The following is a 22,809-nucleotide window of genomic DNA, read 5'->3' on the forward strand; positions in this document are numbered from 1 at the left end:
ATACACACACACAGAGCCAATCACTGTCCTCATACTTTTCATTCCATCTTCTAGAAATTTGTCCTATCAATCATTCTCTCTCACCTGCCTCCTTCCTGTCCCTCCCTCCTTGTCTCCCTCTTCTCTCCCTCCCCTTCCACTCTCCAGTTTCTCCCTCCATCCTTTCCTAGACTTACAAATAGATGAATTTTCCCTCTATCTTGAAAACAAAACTTCATTTCACCTTGTCATATCATGCTGTTTCACCTTTCCAAAGACAAACCCCTAGAAAACAACCCATGTATCTTTACTGGCTCTATTTCTTCATTCCCACTCATTTCTGACCCCATGACTGAACTAAAACTGCTCTTTTCAAGGTAATGAGGACTCTCTGAACTGCTAAATCCAATGGATATTTCCTCATTTGAATTTCTTTTGACCTCACAGTAGTTTTTGAAACTTAACTATCCCCCATTCCTGGGTACTCTCCTTCCTTAGTTTCTATGACAGTGCTCTTACCTTATTCTTTTCTTTCCTCACTGACTGCTCATTCATGATTTCTTTACTCAGTTGACTCCATCTTTTGCTTCCTAAGCATGGGCCTTCCCCAAGGTTCTGTCCTGGGACCTCTTCTCTTCCCTCTCAACACTCTCTTTTCATTCAGCAAAGCAAGCATTTACTTACTGTTTTGGTGAGTCCATCAGTTCACATGGATTCAGTAATTATCGTGTATGTGTGTGTGTATGGAAGAGAGATGGAAGAAAAAAGGAAGGAAGGAAATAAGCATTTATTAAGCACATGTATGTGCCTTTCCTTGTGCTAAGCACTTTACAAATAATATCTCATTTGATCCTCATGATAATCTCTAGAGATAAATATTATTTTTAAAGTTTTAGTCAAGGAAACTAAAGCAAACAGAGGTTAAATGATGTGCCCGGGTCACATAGCTAGTAAGTGTCGCTAGGTTAAAGTACAAATATCTGGCACTTAGAAAATCTATAAAGTTTAGTTGGATTCAGATAACAGAGCTTTGTCATATTATCCCTTCACATTAAGTACCAGTGGAGTTAGCAACTGTTTGCTAACTGTTCTCCAGACTCAGCATCACTTCTCCTCTCTCTACATCTTTGTTAAGGTTGTTCCAAATGATGGAAATTTACTCCTCCACACTTCTACATCTTAGAATGCAATGACTGAGTCGATCAATCAAGTGAACTCATCCTTCTTAAAATAAGTGATAAGATGCTCAATCAATCAATCTCAATCATAAGCTAAGTGCGAATAGTTTCTGAAAGGCATTAGATGAAGTGAAATGATTCCAGACAGGAAGTCTGTTCCAATTAATTGAGGAAGTCCATCATACTGTTTGGGTCCTGCAAAAATATCATCAAACTGGTTGGAATAGGAGAGTTCCAGTAAGTGACAAGCCAGGAGAGAGTGCTACAGAAAGCTCCAGAAAGGAGGGACCCTGTTAGAGGTGGGTATGGGAAAGGAGAGGCTTTGGCTTTAAAAATTAGCCTAGGTCTCTTCCCTTGGTTTAGGTCTTCCTCCATCCACTCTACCCACTCTAAATGGAGGAAGACCTTACAAGCTTCAAAGTGTCCAGAGGATCCTGGACTTTCCATCCTCTCAGCAATATCTTAGTGGTATCTCCGAATCAGCTTTCAGACTGCACTGGGAGCCAAGGACAGATTTGATATTAATTCATGGTTCCACAAGGAACCCAGCAAATAAACTACACCATACCTAAATTCAAGCTATACTGGTAAATGTTAACAAAGAACTCTCTGGGGGGAAAAATGAAAATTAATCCCTATTATTAACATTTTCTCCACTGCTTTCTCAAGTCTAGACAATTAACAAAATAATAATCCAAGCCCTGATCTGTAATGTTTGCCAATTTCTGAGGTGTAAAGTTTCATACTCAGAATTTAATAAGTGGCTCTTGTGAGCTAGTTCAATCTGGTTTCAGCACACCCTTTAGATTAAGGTGAATTTCTGGAGTACCCACAACTGAAAGAAAAGGCTTACCAGCAACCGGGAGCTAGGAATGACCTTTTTGCCACAGAGTACCCTCGAAGTTTTAATACACTTTCTCTTGGGCTCTATGTATTTGGGAGAAAATGCGTCAAACTTTTGTGAGGGGATATTTTGTACCAATTGTCCTTACTGTTCCACCTTTAAAAATACTCCTATCTAAAAGTTACTTAAGATTAATTGACTAAATTGGTTCTGAACTAATTATCTTGGATAGTGGTGGGGAGCTCATCTGTGGGGGCTTGAGACAATGGCATTAGAAAATGACTCCCAATTCCTCAGAGGTACCCCTAGATCCCTGAGAGGGAGATATAGCCTTGCTCAAGAATCTGAGACTCATCTGTAAGAGATGAAAAATGCTATCCACAGTCAAAGAAGGAACTGTTGGAGTCTGAGTGTGGATCAAAGTATGCCATCTTGTGTGATATGTGTCTTCTGCACGACATGAGCAATATGGAAACATATATTGCATGAAAGCATTGGTATAACGTATATCAGCTTGTTCACTGCCTCAGAGAGAGGAAGGAAGGGAGAAAATCTGAATCTTAAAATGCCAGAAAATAATTGTCAAAAATTGTTCCTACATGTAACTGGAAAAAAAAATAATTAAGAGCAAACATGAGAAAAGATGTTTCAAAGCTTAAATGATATAAACCAGCCCCTCCAAGGCTCAGTTCAGGGGCAATCTCCTTCTAAAATATTTTCACTTTGTTGTATCCTTTAGAAAATAGAGTATTTAATTTTTATCTTTGTATACTCAGTACCTTGTATAATGCCTCCCAAATATTAGGAATTACCACCATCCTCTTCATTCTCATCATCACCCTCCCACCAGAACCTCAGCTCTTGGGACACTGATCTTTGATCCAAGAACTTCCTGAGAATCAGGCCCGCAGATTGCTTCCTGATCATTTCCAAACTATGTGTATCTTCCTTCCCCCTTCTCTAGCTCTTTTTTATATATTATCTTCTTTCTCCATTAGAATGGAAGCTTCTTGAAGGCAAGGACTATCTTGATTACTCATATTTCTTTCCTCAGTACATAGAGATCACTTGAAACATGCTTTATCATTCATTTGTTCATTTGTGGAACAGCCTCTATCTCTTGGCTCTGGGCATCTTATCTGACAGTCCCCAAAGCCTAGAATGCTCTTCCTCTTCTGCTCAGACTACTGACCTTCCTGGCTTCTTTGAAGTTCCAAATAAAATTCTATCTTGTACAGGACACCTTCTCCAACTTCTCTTAGTTCTAGTGCCTTCCTTCTGTTAATTATCTCTTATTTATCCTGTATGTATGTATGTATGTATGACTTGTTTTGTATATTTCTGTTTGCTTGTTGTCTACCTCATTAGACTGTAAGCTCCTCAAGGGTAGGTACTATCTTTTGCATCTTTTTTTTTTTTTGCATAGTCAGTGCTTAGCACGGTGCCTGGCACATAGTAGGCGCTTAATAAATGTTTATAGATTGATCAAACATGGAGACCCCCACTGCTTCTGGGTGCAACTCATGCCATTTTGGAATAGCTCTAATTATTAGGAAGTTGTAGAGTTGTTTTTTTTTTCTTTAAGAAAAAGCCAAAATCTACCTCTCTGTAAATCTCCACACATTACTTCTAGTTTGGCCCTCAGCCAAGTAGAACAAGTCTAATTCTTATTCCATAAGGCAGACTTGAAAGTTCTTGAAGGCAGTAATGTTGTGTCCTCACCCCATGGTCCCAAATCCCTAGCCAGATCTTCCTTTCTCTAGGATAAGTACCCTATTTCTTTCCATTGATTCTCAGATAGCCTGGGGTAGGAATGATGATTTCTAACATCTCCTTTTAGTCTTACTGCCTGTGAGTCCTACAAAACCAGAATGGGCTTTGTTTTCTGTAAATCCTTTTGTAAACTATAAAGCATTTTAGAAGCCATAAAGGGTTTTGTAAACTCTGGAAGGCATCCTATGTGTAGGCCACTATTGTTATTATTATCCTAGTGAATCCTCAATGATGGCAGGGTTTTCCCCAGAGGCATCTTTCTCCTCCTGCTCTTCTCTTTTTAGGGAGGAGAGAAGAGCCAGGAAAGGGTTGATCTCATCCACAACTGTGACACTCCCTTAGCTGTTTTTAGGGAACTCCTCTAAGGGGAAAGATGCCCAGTTGAGAATACTTTGTACTGACCTAGCAACAGCAGATGCCATGAGCAAGGCAGTCAATTGGAGTTGGCTCTGGAAGGTCTTTGAGATACTTCTCTCCCCCATCTAGATCCTGGTTCTGAGATTCCTTTAAAAAGGAACAAAGGGGGCAGCTGGGTAGCTCAGTGGATTGACAGCCAAGTCTAGAGACTGGAGGTCCTGGGTTCAAATAAGACCTCAGACACTTCCCGGCTGTGTAACCTTGAGCAAGTCAGTTAACCCTCCTTTGCCTAGTCCCTACTGCTCTTCTACCTTGGAATTAATACATAGTATTGATTCTAAGAGAGAAGGTAAGAGTTTATTTTTTAAAAAAGGAACAGAAATTTCTATTTTCTAATGATAGATGAGAGCAAAATAATGCAAATGTCTTGTAAGAAAAAACGGGATATACTAAGGATCAGGAAACCTCAGCTGTGTTCCTGGCTAGGTCACAAACCAGGCATGTGGCCTTCAGTAAGCCTCTTTCTTCTCTGAGCTATCTGTAAGATGAAAAGATTAGACTAGATCACTAGTTCTCTAACTTTTTGGTGTCAGGACCTGTTTACACCCTTAAAAATTGAGGATTTCCCCCTCAAAAAGCTTTGGTTTATATGGACTACATTTATGAACATTTACCTCAGCCAAAATTTAAATTTTTGTAAGTATGGAACTAATTTTGACCTCCAGGACTCACTGACCCTTGACTCAGGACTCAGGACCACCAGGCCCTTGGACCACACTTTGAGAAGCATGGGGCTCAAGGACCTCTAAAGTTCTTTTCAGCTTTAAACTTCCATAGTCTAAGGTCTCCAGGCTCTGATGTTTTCTGTTCTGTGTTCTAAAATCTCTTGCAGTTTTGACATTCCTCAGTTCTATGATTTACCCCTGGGAATGGAGCGCAGACACCAAGATTTCACACTGATATGTCATCTTAGAGTCTTTCCTGAGAACAGTTTGATGGGGGAGGCAAGAGAGGCCAAGAATGGTCCTCAGGGCTCACCAGGCAGAGGAAGCTGGAGGCCTTAAAGATAAAATTGGCTGATTTCCTCATTTTTGCAGGGCTGGCCAAGCCTGATTCTCCCTACCTTTAACTGAACTTGGGTCTTGGAGTTTCAAGGGCTGAACGTGTTGAGAGCTGGAGCTCAGAGTCCCAAGTATGTAAATGGAAAGAGGCCTGTCCTCCAAGAACTGATGGAACAGAGTCCTCTGGCTGTGAAAACAGCCACATGGATACACACAGAGTCATGAAAACTCCCCAGACTCTACCTCATCTGTCAAAACATTGCAATGGAAGAGGCCCTGCAATATTACAGAAAAATAGGTGGGGAGGAGAAATAAGAGGGAGAGAGGCAGAGAGAGACCAAAAAGGAGGGAAGCAGGAAACACAGACAGAGAGTACAGGCACAAAAATAGAGAGAAACACATTCTTGCAGAGACCCAGAGAGGGAGGAGAGACAGAAACAAACAAGAGCACCCAAAGAAGTAGAGACAAAGAGAAAGAATTAGAAAAAAGCAGGAGGGCACAGACAGAGAGACAGAAAGAGGGAGAGGGAGAGACAGAGAGAAACCGAGGCAGATAGGAAAAGACAGTCAGAGATAGAAAAGAAAAACAGCCAGATGAAAAAAAAAAAAAGAGAGAGACTAGGAAAAGATGACGAGGGAAACTTAGATGTTGCAGACCAGGAGTTCTTAAACTTTGATGTGGTGTAGAAACCTCTGGTGGTCTGGGAAATGGTATAAACCCCTTTTCAACATCATTAAAAAAAAAACTTAAAATGGAATGAAATGCTAAATTTCAGCAGGAAGTTAGTGAAAATAAAGATGTGTTGTTTTTGTTTGTTTGTTTTTTTCCCCATCCAAATTCACAGACCCTCTGAAATCTAACATGGATCCCAGGGGAGAAGGAGGGGCTCAATCTATGGACCCCCAGATAGAGGAACATGAAAATTATAGGGAAAGCTATTCCAACATCTTTTGTCAGGAATCCCTTGGTACCCCATACTCTTTTAGGTCTAACTTGTCATTTTACCCCCTGGACCTCAGTTTTACCAGCTTATAAAAGTCTCTAAGTTCCCTCATTCTGTGCTAATATTTTAGAACTCTAAACTTGGGTCCTTGACTATCCCACCCAAGGTGAAGTCACCCACTTTGGCCTAGAGGCTCAACATTTTGCTATGGGATCCTTTGTAGTTCCTATAGCTCCCTGGCCTTCAGCCCATTTTGGCCACCACTGAACCATTATTCTTTTCAGTGACTGCTTTCATCACCCAGTACCTCTGACCAAAGACCTGCAGTGCTTCTTAATTGAATTGAAATAAGTCCAAATAGCTTCATCTGCCTAATTCCATCAGGGACTTCACTATGTGCCCTTGGGCAAACTATTTCCCTCTCCTGGCCTCAGTCAATGATTGTGTTAGATGAGGGGCTTGAACAAAGTGATCTCCCAGGTTTCTTCTAGTTCTAATATTCTACATTCTAGAATTCTGTCATTCAAGGCCTTTCTGTAGGCTAACATTCTATGTTCTTTTTTCTAGGGTCTCTTCCAGCCTATGCAGTTCATTAAAACCCATAGATCTTTTTTTTTTTTTCATGTAGAAATGACTTTCTCACCTTGTCCAGTTCATTTCGAATTTTATGTCTTAAGATCTCTTCCAAATAACATTCTATTATATATCTCCATTATCTTATATCCAAAGGTCTCATCTATATCTTGGGATCCTGAGAGGTAGCGTCATAGTAAGACCACAGGACTTGGAATCAAAAGATCTGCTTTCTTGTCATGGTTCTAATACTAATTAGCTATTTGACTTTGGGAAAGTCACTACCTCTATAATACTAAATTCTGTCGTCTATAAAAAGGGAATGATAATCCTAGTACTACCTTACAGGGTTGTTATAAGAAAAGTGCTTTGTAAACCTTACTGTCCACTAGAAATGGGAACTATCATCATTAACCTATGTATTTTGCCTACAATTAAGATAGGCTAACACTAGGTGGTGATAATGTCCCATGGGATATTGAGGAGGGGGTCTCTACAGCTTTCAAGATTTCTACCTTGATATTGAGGAGATATTGAAATGAGATATTAAGGAGGAGATTCTCCCTACAGACTTAAAGAATTAAGGACAGTTATTGGAAATTTCTCACAGTTCAGGTATAGAATTTTGGAGGACTTTAAGGCATGGGACAGAGTTTTAGTTAGGAGAGAAATAAATGTCTGCTTTCTCAAGCCCACTCCTCTTCAGCCCTCACCATTACTTATTGAGCTACCATGTGGGGAGATCATATTAAATGGTTTAGGGGAAAACTCAGAGGCAAGAGGAAATGTGGTCCTTGCCTTTTTGGAGGCCCCTTTTTGGACCAAAGTCCAGAGTCTCCCCTGAGACTCTAATCCTAATTCAGCAATTCTCTCTCTTCCTCCTCAATTCTTCTCTATCCCTCAACCACTCAGAGTCAGGCTTTTCCTGTTTCCCAAGGTGAAACAGGAAAGTATCTGAAAGACTTCTGGAACTCTTGAACTAATGAAAGAAGACTCCTCAGAGTAGTTCTAGTCAGTTCTCAGGCCTCCTATAAGCATTCCAATAAGAACCTTTGAAAGACAATGAATACTTTCTCCTCCTCCTTCTCCTTCTCTTTGTCCCTCTCCTCCTCCTCCTCCTCCTCCTCCTCCTCCTCCTTCTTCCTTTCTCTATTTCTCTTCCTCTTCTTCCTCCTTTTCTTCTTCTCCTCCTTCTCCTTCCTTCTTTTCTCTCAAGTAGACCCATGATCTTATTGATTTGGAAGACCCCTCCAATGAGGCAGCTCATAACACATCCATGCCTGCCTATCTTGTGCAACTCTTTTTGTTCATAACCTCCATAAAGTTTGCTACAGGAGTCCACCCAATGTTTTGAGAGCCTCTTGTTCTCTCTCTCTCCCTCTCCCTCTATCTCTCCTTCTCTCCCTCCCAACTCCCCCCCTCAAAATTACAAGGGTACCAGTGTAGCACCTTGGTTGAGCACTATCATTTTTCATTCTTGTCACATGGCCAACCCCTTTTCTCCCTGACATATAATTTCTTTAAGCTTGTTCTTTTGAGTTACTCTTTGGTTCTATGTTACAGCTTGCTCATGCATCCATCATGCCTCTCTCCTCTGCCTTCTATGTGATGATATTCATCTTCAGTTCATCAGAGGCAGTGGGGTTCACTGCTGTATAGCAACACTGGTAAAATGTTGTTTTGGTTTTTCTGGGACACTTAAGGTCACTAAAAGACTTTCACAATTTCTTGAAAGCAATTCTCCTTTTCAGTTCTAACTCATTGTTCATCTATACCATCTGTACTATCCATCATGGGTTACAGATTTTTGGACAAGATGTGTCTATCCAAACACATGTTGAAACCTGGGCAATGGTCATTCTTCATCCACTTGGTCTTTCTTTTGTGGATGGTCAGGCCAAACTCCCTTAAATGATTATAAATACCTTTCAGAAGCTCTGCAATGTCCTAGGGCTTGGTGTAATCAATACAAAGTCTCCTACAAACAGGAGCAGCTGGGGGAACCTCATATCCACTGGAAATTCCCATTCAACCTGGACTCTGCACTGGATCTCCTCTATCACAGTGGTAAATAATTTTGTCCAGCAGACCAGCTTCCTGATTTGTGGGTCTATTGATGTTTATTATCAGAAAGTCATCTAACAGAGTTATTTCTGTCATCTCATCTTCCAAAAAGTCTTGAATGATCTTACTACATGGACAGGAGACACCTTGTTACCTTTTCACTTAATCTATTTGCCTCGGTTTCCTCAACTATAAAGTGGGGATGATAATAGTACCTATTTCCTAGGGATTTGTTGTAAGGATAAAATGAGATAATATTTGTAAAGCATTTAGCTCTTAACCAGGTACATAGTAGATTCTATATAAATGTTAGCTATCATCATCATTATCCTTTCCATTTTTTCCCATTCCTTGAAATTGCTGTGCTGTAGCTTGTTTTATAATCATTAATTTACTCGCTCATAATGCTTCTCCAGCTCAGGAAGGGAGGAGATAGGGGGAAAAAAGGAAAATGTGAAAGTATGAAAAGAAGATGACAGAACATCTGAGTCTGAAGGATTGCTTTCCTCCAAGCCAGCCAGTGAGTCAGCATTGTGGACTGTAATGAAAACAGGAGTGAGAGATTGGGTTGAACCAGGGTGTGACTCCCTAAAATGTATCCTGCCTTTTGGGTTTCAGGGAATAATTATGAGTAGTCCTGAGAGAAAATGTATTAGGCAATCTGCTTAAACAGGAAAATCCCCCCTTGCCACATAAGTTTTTCCCTCATTCATCATCCCAGGATTTGAAATTTCATCATTCTGAAGTCATTCCTTTAAGATGACAAGCCTCCTCCATTAGAACAAGAAACCTTCCATGGGAGATACACCATATTCCATTAGGATGAATGAATCCAGCAATTAATAAGTTCCTGCTGAGTTAAATGAACGCTGGGGTCTGTGCTTTAGGGGATAGAACATTTCAGTGAAATGATTCCTGCCTACATGGAACAGAGTTTAGTAGAGAGGTAAGACAACAATAACAGACATTTATTAAGCACTTGCTGCATGCTAGGCACTATGCTATGAACCAGGGATGCTGAAGAAAGACTAAAAAATGGTCACATACTAAAGTGACAACATGCAAACAACTAGAGGCCCACAGAAAACTATAATACTCATCATATGGGCTTGTAGATTTAGAACTAGTGACAGACCACAGAGCTTATCTCGTTCAAACTTCTCATTTTACGGATGAGGAAACTGAAGTCAGGAGTGATTATTTGCTTGCTCAAGGTCACAATAGTAGAAACAAAGCTGGAGTTCAAGTCCTCTAAAATAGAATTCAGTTCTCCTGAAGCTGTGGACAGCAGATAGTGTCTACTGTACCAAATCCAGAACAAAGAAAAGCATCACAAATGTGATTACCTGAGTAAAAACAGGGCTGATATGTATTCCTTCCAGAAAGAAAAAATTGGTAGGAGAATATTATTACTATTGCTAATAATATTAACAGTAGCTGACATTTTTGTAACATATTTTAGTTTGAAAATAACAACGGCGCCATGAAAACATCCAATGTTTCTTTGGGGCGTCAGAGGAGCCATTATCTCATTCATGTGAATAGCCTTTCCAACAAGCCATACACACCATCCTATCCTGTGTAATTCCCATCCATGTTCTGAGAACTCTCTTTAGAGGATCTGCCCAATGAGTTGGAAATATTCCTCAAGACCTCTTAACATCGCATGGGTACCAAGATGGATGGCCACTTGTTCATCTGTTTTAGAGAAGATTCTTCTGGAAGTATGGGTTGTACTCAATGGTCTCTGGGGGCCCTCCTACACCCCAGATGTTGTGATTCCCTGATACATTCTACAACCTTCTGAGGAAGATAACACAAGCATTGGATAGAGAGTTGGCCTCGAAGTCAAGGAGACGTTGATATAAGACTTACCTCTGATACCTAGAAGCTATATGTGACCTGGCCAAGTCATTTACCTTCACTGCTCTAGGCAACTTTCAAAACCTAGAATTTGCTGACTACATTGGTAATGGGAGCTTCCTCCCCTGGGAATTACTAATCTCAATACAACCATACCTCTAGCCCTGACTGAAGATGGAATTAACTCTATCCTGCCCATTTTTAGATATAATCACCAGAATTGTATACACCTCACTTATCCATAAGTGGGGGAAGTCTGTGACCCACATGTACGATAGTGAGTGATGAATCAGAATCAACTGATTGCCCCCTGGGCAGTCCTAAGCAAAGGGTTAGCTGTAATTGGTCCATGTAAAGGGAAGGAAGGCACAGGAAATGACAAAAAGAATGGTCTTTAAAAGTGGCAAGAACTTCCTGTGAGGGGGTCTTTGGCCTTCCACTTGACCCTCAAGGATTTCCTGCTTGGAACCTTGGACTGCTCTTGAATCTTCCCTTAGAACTACTTCATGGGTGAATGAAAAAGGCTGACTTCCTTTTCCTGAATTTTCCTGGAGGTACTAGCCTCTGGAGAGGCCTCCTCATCTTGGAGGAGGCTTCATGGCTAAAACCCTTGTTTCATTTACCCCTGTCTCCCTATTGCTAGGGTCTCTAAAGCCCTGCCTGGTTTGGACCAGGCCCTGGTAATGTCTCTGATTTCTTTACTTTCACTCTTTTTCCTTTTGTAAATAAACTACCATAAAAAAAGTCATTCTGACTTGAATAATAATTCCCAGCAGCCATGCTCTTGTAAATTTAGTCCAACCCTTTAATATTTTATCCTTTACATGACCCTATCATCTATAAGTATAAACTGAGACTCAGAGTGGTATGTTGAATTATCCAGCTTTTAAATAAGGAAGGTAGAACTCAAACCCATGTCTCCTATCTCCAAATATGGTGCTCTTTACTACATTGTGGGGCAAAGGACCATTATGGATCTTCCTGTCAGATAGCTAGGATCTTCTCAATGAAATGGGAGCCAAAGTCATCTGCTGAGAGAGAGGGTTTGAGAGTGGAGTTGGGAGACTGAGAAGAAAAGATTTCAAGAATTGCTGCGGGCAATGAACTAGGAAATTTAAAACTGTCACATTTTTTAAATTGTCAAGTGTCAATGAGAACCGTGCCGAGCCACATATCCTAAAAATTAGTGCCATGTAGTGACTTTGTTAGGAAAACACTGGGGAACCTGGGAATTGAGTTAAGGAATGTAACCGTTAGAGTTCATTACCTAAGGTTAAGGATTAACAAATAGGCTGAGGATGACAGAAGAGCAAGGGGTCAAAGCATTAAGATTAATGAATCATTTCCACTTTATGGTACACTATGGAGTCCAAGGCAAGGGGTGGAGGCAGATGAAGCCAGAAGGTGGTCAAGGAGCCAGGTTGGAAGGTGCCAATGCAAGGAAGAGCTGATCTGATATGAATAATGATGACAGATTGGGAGTAACCTCAGAATTTCAGAATTAAAAGGGAACTCTACTCCAAGAGCATCTGGCCCAACTTGAACAAAAATCCTCCCTGAAGCATCCCTAACAAATAGTCAAAAACCTTTGCTTGAAGCTCTCCAAAAAGTGGGAAACTACCCCTTAAGACAGCCTATTTACTCTGGAAAATCTATAAAGAAAAATTTTCCTTTTGTTTAGTCATTTTTCAGTTGTGTCCAACTCTTCGTGGTCTCATTTGGGTTTTTCTTGGCAAAGATATTTATTTCCTTCTTCAGGTCATTTGACAGATGAGGAAACTGAGGCAAAAAGGGTTAGGTAACTTACCTAGGGTCACACAGCTAGTGAGTGTCAGAGGTCAGATTTGAACTCAAGTTTCTAGACCCAGTGCTCTAATCACTGAGCCCTCTAGCTGCCAGCTTACATGGAACCAAAGAGAAGCAATATGGTATAGTGGTTTCAGAACTGGTTTAGGAGTCAGGAAAATGAATGAGCAGTGACTTAGGAATCAGGAAAATGTATTCAAATCTTGTTTCTCAAGTACACTTGCAAGGTAACCTTAGAAAAACCACCTAACCTCTTAGTGACCCAGGTAATTCCTAAATTGAAACGAATATGCAGTGATAGAAATTCCTCACTGGGAACTCACTGCACTGATGAAATCGTAGGTCCAGGCCCCTCAAAAAGAGCCAAAGGCAGACTTCCTTTAACTTTCTACTAGAACCCTCTAGAGCCAAACAGTTCCATTTGAATCTGTCTTTCCATGAAAGCCCTATCTACTCTAACTCTATAATTCTGGCTAAACAATCATCTCCATTATAACATTCTGGACAAATGACCATCAAGCCTTTGCTTGACCTCCTGGGAGGGGACCCCTACTGCTTCCTAAAGGTAGGCAGCCCATTTGATTTGGGGATCGTGACCTCAACAAGTCTTTTTTTTTTTCAGGCCAAGCATGCCTGCTCTCTACATCAAACAATGTTTTACATGTAGTCAATCCTATACAAATGCTTCATTCATTCATTCGTAGGAGCATAATTTCATTTGGGAAGCAACTAGAAACAATCAAATACAATCCCCAACTTTTTTTTTTAACAGATGAGGAAACTGAGATCTGAAGAAATTAAATGACTTACCCAGAGTCAGAAGGCTGGTAAGTACCTGAGATGGGGCTGAACACAGATCTTCTTGACTCCAAGTCCATCACTATCCACCATGTTACACTGCCTCTCCATTCATTCATCTGGTCCTGCTTTATATGGTTTCATCCTGGTTCATGTGGAGTGAGGGATGGGCATCTTAGACGTAGGGCACCATAATCAGAGGGTCAAGATTCAGCAGAGGGAGAAGGAAATTAGAGGGAAATGCTGTCAGGGGGCTGCTCATTCACATTGAATTTCATAGGAAGGATTGTGTTCTGTTAGAGCTAGGAGGGATTTAGAGAACATCAACCCCCTGTTTTGTGGATGAGGAAGCTGAGATCCAGAGAGACTGTCATCTACCTAAGATCACACAGGTATTATCAGAGGCAGAATTCTGAACTCAGATCCTCTGACTAGCTCCAGTCACTATACCACATGACCTAGTTGATAGAACTTGCATAAGGCAATATGACATAGGAAACTAGGAACTTAAATAGAAAGGCATGGGTTAAAGTCCAGATATATACTAGCTAAGAGACCCTGGTCAAGTCACTTACCACTAAGTGATCTAGGCAAATCTATGGAAATATAAACTCAAAAGAAGATGATAACCTCAAATGGCAGCATGAACGCCCTAATTTGTGATTTTCCTATAACACTGAAAATATGGTTACTATTCCAGCTCCTATCCATGGTTCTAAATGCACTCATGTAGACTTTTTGACAGTCCTGAGGGAGTGGAAGTACAGAGGAAAAGGAGGAGGTGGAGGAGGAGGAGGAGGAGGAAGAGAAGGAGAACGAGGAAGAAAAGGAAGAAGAGGAAGACAAAGAAGAAAAGGAGGAGGAATAGGAGGAAGAAGATGAAGATGAGGAGAAAAAGAAGGGGAGGAGAGACAGGGAGTGCCCTTAGGGTAGGAGGAGAATAAAGGTTGCTGTCTAGAAAAGTAGTCCTAGGAGGGGCAGCATACGGTGTTGTCAGAACATGCTGAATTAGAGAACATAGTACAAAAAAATAGAGAGATGAAAGAACAAATTTCTCATCTTCAGGTATAATATATTTCTATAGAACTTAATAAAATAATGATAGTGGTGGTGATCCTCAATTTTGTGTAGTAACGACTCCTATTTTTCTCATTCTTTAAAGTTTATAGAGAACTTTCCCCACAACCCTATGAGGTACTGAGTGTATTATTGTCTCCATTTTTATACAGATAAGAAAACTGAGATGAAGTCACCTTGAGCAAGTTCTTTCCAAAGTCATGACTTGATGAGACTTCCAGGTTAAGATGGCTGCAGAGTAGAAGCAGGGCACTTTACTCTCCTCACAACTGACCACCAGCAAACCTCCAAAGGACAAAAGAAACAAATCCAGATGAACAAAGGGACTCCACAATAGGGCTCAGCATCGGAGGTATGTGGGATCTGGGCATTTCCAGGCTATAAGGGGGATCAACCCTCCCCCACCCCACCCACAGTACCAGAGTCACAGGCTGCATGCACCCCAGAGTTAGAGAGAGCTGGGGCAACGAAACCTTGCTTCTTGGCACCTGAGACCCCAGGAGGCTAGAGAGTGCAGACCTTGGGTGCGGGAGTGGAGCTGAGAGAGGCAGCAGACAGTGGAAGGAGCTCAGTGAGCTGAGACTCAGGGGAGAACCTCAGGCGGAGGGGCAAGCGTGGGCCAATTTCTGGCCTCTGGGCAGCTGACTAAGACCACCAGGGGCTTGACCCTGAGAACAGCTAGTCTAGAGACTAGGTTGGGAAGTGCAGACCTTGGGCGCAGGAGTGAAGCTGAGAGGGGCAGCAGATAGCAGACCTAGCAGACATTGGAAGGTGGGAGACTGGCAAAGTAGCCTTAGGCAAAAACTGCTCCTTAGCTCTATACACAGAGAGTCTGCCTGCCTTACTCAGACTTCTGGCTGAGAAAGCATAATGATGACAAGCAAGGCCCAAGAAATAACCACCAAAAAGACCAAGAAAAAAGCTCTAACACTTGATAACTTTTGCACAGAAAATACCCAGAAAACAAAGGAGAACAAACTATTAAAGATATACAAACCTTCCCAAAAAAATGAAAGTTGGTCACAAGCTCTTGAAGAGTTCAAATCTGAGATCATGAGAAAAATGGAAGAGATCTGGCAAGAAAAGTGGGAAATAGTTCAAAAAGAAAATAACAGTTCAAAGTCATGATGAGTCTGGCTGAATTTCACTTTAAGGTACTTGACAACATGACCACCATTATATTTATACCAATACCTACCACATACAGCTCTGGCTGTGGGGCTGCCTCCCTCTAATCTCTCTCTCTCACTCTCTCTCTCTCTCTCTCTCTCTCTCTCTCTCTCTCTCTCTCTCTCTCTCTGTCTCTGTCTCTCTCTCTGTCTGTCTCTCTCTCTCTGTCTATCTCTCTCTCTATATATATATATATTTTTTCCTCTCCCTCTCTGTTTCTCTTTCCCTTTTTCTTCTATTGCTTTGATTTATTTTTCACCTGCTCATCCATTCTCTTTGTTTTTCCCCCTTTCCCCCTTCTCTTTGCACATTAAGACTGCAATCCCTTCAACTTCTTATATCATAAGTGCCTCTCAGGATGAGCAGATTGCTGACCCCTAAGTAAAACATTTACCTGCCTGAAAACGTTGCCTTGGGTCAGATGGTCCACACTTTGAGACTCCTCAAGTTTCGAGGATTCTGATTTCTAAATTTCAGTGTTCCTGAAATCTCAAAGTATGAGCATCTAGAATGTTATGATTCCTGGAATCTAAAATTTTAGTGATTTAGAAGAGGGGAATGCCATATTGGCCTCTGACTACTTCAGACCCAAGGGATGGGTTGACTATTTCTTTCATAGTACTCCTCTCAGGCACCTGTTAGGTGCCTCTAAGGCCTCAGGACTCTTTTCTTTCTTTTTGTCTGAAATCAGTCTTCTTCCAGGGAGAGAAATTATCATTCACAATTACATAGTCTTCTGGCTTTCTAGTTAAAAGAAGATTGTGGTGATGTGGGAAGGGTTGGGGAGCACTTTGGGAAAGGAAGGATCAAGTTCAAGGAGTTGGGAATAACAACTAAATACTATTAAAAGATTAGTCACTTAATTTTCAGATTACAATGGAGAATTGTAGGAGGTCATTACAGAATCCCAGAACTCCAGAGCTGGCCCTATGTTTGATAGGCAGCACTCCAGGTTTTACCAATGTCTCTACATGGTGCTCTAGGGAGAGCATTAACTTTGAAGTCTGAGAGCCTGGGTTCAAAATCTCAACTCTGCCACTTACTATATATAATTCTTAGACTCTCTGTGCCTCAGTTTCCTTCTAAGATCCTTCTTATTTTAAATCTATTATCCTCATGTAAATGCCTATTTTATGCAAGTACACAGACTCCAAAAAGACACTGAGTTCTCATGAGTCCTCATATTTGTCCTTTGCCTAGAATCTCCTTCCTCCCCCTTTATACTTATCGAATTCCTGAACATTCTGTAAAATCCAACCATTCCAGGGAGTTTTCCTGATCATGCACGTTATTGGTGACCTTCTCCCTCAGTCCTCACACAATGGTCTATTTATACCACTCTCATATATATAATAGAATATACTGTAGCTTATTATCTTCTAGCAGAATATTGTACACACAGTAGGTCATTAAAGGATATTTATTGTATGATTAAATAATATTATGTACATTCATATCTATATTAGACTGGATGATAACTGTCATATATCATTCTAGGAAAACCCAACTGAATTCAGAGGGCATCTACCTACAGCAGGGGTTCTGAACTTTTTTTTTGTACCCTTTACACCCTTTGACAGCCTAGAGAAGCCTAGAGACCCCTTCTCAGAAACATATTTTCAAATACATAAAATAAAATAAATAGGATTCCCAAGGAAATCAATTACACTGAATTACAGTTATCAAAAAATTAAAACAGCAACCTCACAGATCCCAGGCTAATAATCTCTGTCCTCAAGGCAATATGAATTTCAGAGACCACTCCGGCTGGACATAGACCTCCTACCTCTGCAAAGGGATGGGGTAAGAATGTTTTCTTCTATTTTTTCTTTTGTGCCAATCTTATTCTTTATAATTATGCAACATTCACTCTTGATTTGCTAAAACTATTTTTAGGCGAACTGCTGTTTAACTGTGCATCTTCTTTCTTGTACTTGTGAAGTTGACTTTTTGAATCCAAGTGTTTGGCATTATATGAATTCTTATTACATTTTATTGCATTTGATTTAGCCCAACATTATAGCCAATTAAGAATTTTTCGGATCCTGTCTCTGCATCCAAAGGGCTGGCTTTTTCTCTCAAATTTGGATCATCCACGAATTCTATACGGTAGCCATCTATACCTTTACCCAAGTTGTTATGGGGCATGGGTCAAACATAGACGCCATCACTACTCTCCTAAATACTTGAATCCTTCTTGGGGTCTGGACCCTGCACTAATTCTGAAAACCTTTTAAATGTATTTACTTCTAGCCGCCATCTCTGTATTTTGTCCACAAGAATAGCACATCTAATGGTTGTTTTTTTTTTCCCGAGATCTAGACATATTACAACTAGAGCATTCTCCTGATGGGCCAGTCTAGGAGACTTATCAAAAAAAGAAACCAGGTTAGTTGGGCACGACCTGCTCTTGAGGAAGCCATACTGGGTCCTGGAGGTAGCTGTTTCCATTTTTAAATGCTCACTCATCCTCACTTAATAACATGTGCTAGAATTTTGCTAGAAATCAAGGCTGAGATGATAACTGATCAATAGTATGCAAACCACATGCTCTCCTCTTTTTTTTTTGAAAATTGGAGCAATATTTGCCTTTCTCCAATCCTATGGCACCTCTTTTATTCTCCATCTTCCCCCAGCAATTACTAGTTCAGCAATCATGGTTTCCAGTTTCCCTTGCACTATTATTGACTTACCCATAGAACAAGAATGGCACAAAAGAATACTTTTGCAGAGTCGGGAGGCTCACAAGTATTGCACACTGAAAGTATTTTCAGACTTTTTTAATACATTGATTGGTTCTGCTGATTTTTTGCCCCTTCTCTTTTCTTTGTCTTTAAAAATACAATTAGTTCTATAGCATCACTCTGAGAGGGGGGAGGGGATGGATATTTCAGAAAAATATGATAATGGAAAATAAAAGGCATCAATAAATAAAACTTTTAAATAGATTTAGCAGACTAAAAGTTCAATGGAAATCATGCATGTAATATGGCAGCCAATAAAGCTAATGGAATCTTAGATTCCATTAAGACAGTGAACCATATAGTATCACTGGAAAAAATATCATTGTTAAATAAATGGACCTTTTCTTTAAGGGAGAAGTTCAGTATTATTAAAAACAATATATAATTTCCCAAAAAACAATCTAGACCTGTCTCCTTCCTTTATTCAACTCTGGCCCAGCTCACTTTTCATGAACAATGTGTGTCCAAGCTAAATGTAGTGATTAGATGAACTCAATGGATTATCCCTCTAGCTGCATAGTTTGTTCAGTATAATGAGCATTTTTCATCCACTTGGTTTTCCAATGTGGATAGATAGATGAGTAATTATGAATTTCTTTGAGTAGGTTCTTGGTAGTCTGGCACTTGATATGATCAATACCATGTTATCTCCAAATGAAAATAGCTAGAGGATCTCACAAACCTTTCAGAATCCTCTTCCATCTGGACTTGGTGAATAAACAAAATATTTGTCATGTGTCTTTTGTGCACCAGACGCAAAAATATCTGTACTTTTGTACAAAAATTGTGCTTGGTGCTGAGATATAAATTCAAAAGTAATATGCTCTGCTCCCAAGAAATGTACATTTTACTAAGGAGATATGATGTCTTCACGAATAAATAAATAAATGATATATATGTAAAGATATCAAGTCATATTAAATTGATATGTATTAATTAAGCACCTGCTATTTCTCAGACAGTATACTAAGCTCTGGGGATACAAATGAAGGCAAAAACAATTCCTACCTCCAAGGAGCTGCCATTTTAATGGGGGAGAAAACATGTAAACAACTATGTACAAACAAGAGAGAGACAGGGTAAATTGGAGATAATCTCAAGGGGAAAACATTAGAACTAAGTGAGATCTGGGGACAGAGAGGTAGCACAATGGATAAAGAACCAGGCCTAGAGTCAGGATGTCTGGGGTTCAAATCTGGTCTCTGGGAAAATCACAGTCTTGATTACCTAGCCCTTGCCATTCTTCTCTTTTAGAATTGCTACTAAAACATAAAGTAAAAGTAAAAAAAAAAAAAAAAGTTCTAAGGAAGATCTAGGGGCATCTATGTAGCCTAGTGGATAAAGTACCAGATCTGACGGTTGAAGGAATTGGGTTCAAATCTACCCTCAGAGCTGTGTGACCCTGGGCAAGTCACTTAATCCCAATTGCCTAGTCCTTACCAATCTAGGACATAAGGTAAAGGTTAAAAAAAAAAAAAGAATTAAGGAAGATGTGCCTGGTGTAAAACCCAGTAGAATTTCATGTTGGCCACAGGAGGGGTTTGGGAGGAGGGGAGAGAAAGAACATGAATCATGGAACCATGGAAAAGTTTTCTTAATTGATCAATTAAATAAAATTTTAAAAAATTAAAATTAAAAAAAAAAGGGAAGATGTGCCTGGGAGTCTATTTTTCTCTTAGAACTTTGCCTGAGTTTCCCCTTTGCCCTTGGGCCATAGTTTTTTGAGTACAGGCCGTCCTGTCCAATCCTGTTGAATGGAAGAGGAACTCCCTGTAGATAATGAGCTGCTCCAGCTGTTCCTGGTTTGCCATGATATGATGCTGATTGCATCTAGCCCTGCAGCCGCACCCCCAGAAAGCCTTCTCCATAAATTCATAAATCACCCAAAAGAGATTGGCCTCCCTCCACCTAGAGGAAAAATCAAAGGTCTGAGGATGGGCCAGATCCGGCTTTGCAGCTGATAGGGAGCCCCTGGCACGGGGACAATCAATACTCCTATCCGGGGCACAGAATCTCAGAGAGGGAAGAGAGCGAGCCACGTTGCACGTGGGACTGTACGATGCTCCAAGCATCTCGGGCTGCTCCCGCTTCTGAAAGCCCTCTGAAAGCCTCTTAAACACTGGTATTCTCCCAGGCATGCCGCATGGCTGTAAATCCTACAGCAGCTCAATCGCTAGAGCCAAGGACCATGAACTTTGGTCTTGAAATAAGTATTTTGATAATGATCTCAGTATAATTGGTTTTCTTGGTCCTCCTATGTGTTTTAATTTATTATTTTAAAACATTTTTAATTTAAATTTTTTAATTTGAAGTTTAAACTTTTTAAAGTTTTTCTTAAATAAAAACGTTTTTTAATTAAAAAAAATTTAAAAACACTGAGAAAGGGTTCATAGATTTCACTAGACTGATGACCGTGCTGTGGTTATTGTTCAGTTGTTTTTCAGTCATATCCAATCAACTCTTTAGGATCTTATTGAGGGCTTTCTTGGCAATGACCCTGAAGTGGTTTTCCATTTCCTTTCCCAGCTCTTTTTATAGATGAGGAAACTGAAGCAAACAGGGTTAAGTGACTTGCCCAAGGTCACGGAGCTAGTAAGTAAAAGGTCAGATTCGAACTTGGGAAGATGAGTCTTCCTGACTCTCAGACCAATACTCTATCCATTGTGCCATAGTTACCCAGAGGATTTCATGACTTGAAATCTACTCTTCCTTGATCTATAGACCTCACTGTCCCTTCAAAGAAAAGTAGATTTCAAGACAAAAAATATTAAAAACCCTAGCTTTAGAGATTCAGAACTATCAGTTACCCAAAGGGATAAGAGAGGGGCCTGTCACAAAAAGATATACAGGCTACAGGATGCTGACAGGTGCCTAAGAAGTGACATTCAAAAGGTGATCATCCAGAAAATGGGTGATCAGAAAAGAAGGCAAGCCAGTCACCTAGAGATGGAGGAGTGCCATCTGAGGACAGCCCAAGGATGACTTTGCTACCTTCAAAATATCAAAAGACCTGAAAGAAAGTGTTCAGCATCCTGAGTGACTTTGGTGTCAGATCTATGGGAGCTGTGAGAATCTACAGGTACAAGAACTGAATAAGTTAAGAAAGCATGGATTGGGGTGGGGTAGGAAGACAACTAGGTGGCTCAGTGGATTGAGAGCCAGGTCTAGAGATGGAAGGTCTCGGGTTCAAACCTGGCCTCAGGCATTTCCTAGCTGTGTGACACTGGGCAAGTCACTTCAACCCCATTTTCTAGCTCATATGACTTTTCTGCCTTGGAATCAATATACATTCTTGATTCTAAAACAGAAGGTAATGGTTTAAAAAAAGAAAAAGAAATTACGGATGGATCAGAAGCCAACACCAATCATACAAGGACTACCTACAATGATGAGATCATGGATACATCAAAATATCAACTCAGAGCTCCTAAAGGACAGGGATCGTATCCAAGAGTATGCTACTTAGACCTGTTCTTGAAATGTTCAATTTTAAATTTTCAGTGAGAGCATTTATAGCTCAGAAACAGATAAATGCTACAAATCAGAGTTTGATTTATTGATTGTCTAGACTTAAAGTGATAGGAAAGACATTGGCGATATAGTTTAAAATTAAAAGGGTTTCTTGCAATTCATTTTCTCTCCTGGAGAGCTTATTGTTAAATATTAACCAGCACATCCTTAACTGTATTTTTTTACCCACAGAAGGGACAGTGAGGTCTATAGATCAAGGAAGAGTAGATTTAGATCTGGAAAGGACTTTATACATCATCTAGCTGTCCAATGCTTTCATTTTACAGCTGAAGAAACTAAGGCCCAAAGAGGTTAAATGACTAATATTGGTTCATTCTTTTTTTTTTAACCCTCACCTTACATCTTAGAATCAATACTGTGTATTGGCTCCAAGGCAGAAGAGTGCTAAGGGCTAGGCAATGGGGGCTAAGTGACTTGCCCAGGGTCACACAGCTAGGAAGCATCTGAGGTCAAATTTGAACCCAGGACCTCCCATCTCTAGACCTGGCTCTCAATCCACTGAGCCACCCAACTTCCCCCTGGACCATTCTTTAGGATGGTGATTGGGCTAGATCAGAGATTCTTAACCTTTCTGCATGTCTCCTTATGGACTCCTTGGCAATCTGGTGAAGCTTTTGATCCTCTTTTTCAGAAAAACTTATTTTATTTTTCCCCAATTATGTATAAAATAATTTCCAACATTTTTCAAAGAATTTTGAGTCATGGACCCTCTCTCCCTCCTTTCCCCACTTCTAACCCATCCTGAGATGGTAAGCAATTTCATATAGATTTTCCATGTATAATCGTGTAAAACAAGAAAAATGTTTTTAAATGCACAAAATGGAATATATAGGATTACCACACCAAAGTAGTTATCGAATTTTATTTAAAAAAAAAAAAAACAAGCTCATAGACCCCATCGAAGTAAGCAACATCTGGATTTGATAGCCTGTAATAATGGGAAAATCTTCCTACTGGTGGTGATGGCCTCCCTAGTGGACTGTGAATTAGAGCTGTAACTATGGCAGTGACCCAGAGCTTTGCCCCAGGGCAGGGCACTTATAGGGG

General features: G+C 40.3%; 1 long non-coding RNA gene across 1 annotated transcript in view; it reads right to left on the reverse strand.

Annotated features, from left to right (window-relative positions):
• Nucleotides 1-15,349, reverse strand: part of LOC123238784 — a 57,647-nt gene extending 42,298 nt beyond the window's left edge. Inside the window, exons 1-3 of the long non-coding RNA XR_006505713.1 lie at nt 15,315-15,349; nt 14,494-14,602; nt 13,253-13,385 (exon numbers count right to left, since the gene is read on the reverse strand). This is a non-coding gene — a long non-coding RNA (uncharacterized LOC123238784). The remainder of the gene's footprint in view (nt 1-13,252; nt 13,386-14,493; nt 14,603-15,314) is intronic.
• Between the last annotated feature and the right edge of the window lie 7,460 nt (nt 15,350-22,809).

The sequence above is a fragment of the Gracilinanus agilis genome, chromosome 3 (assembly GCF_016433145.1).
Source record: "Gracilinanus agilis isolate LMUSP501 chromosome 3, AgileGrace, whole genome shotgun sequence".
NCBI lineage: Eukaryota > Metazoa > Chordata > Mammalia > Didelphimorphia > Didelphidae > Gracilinanus > Gracilinanus agilis.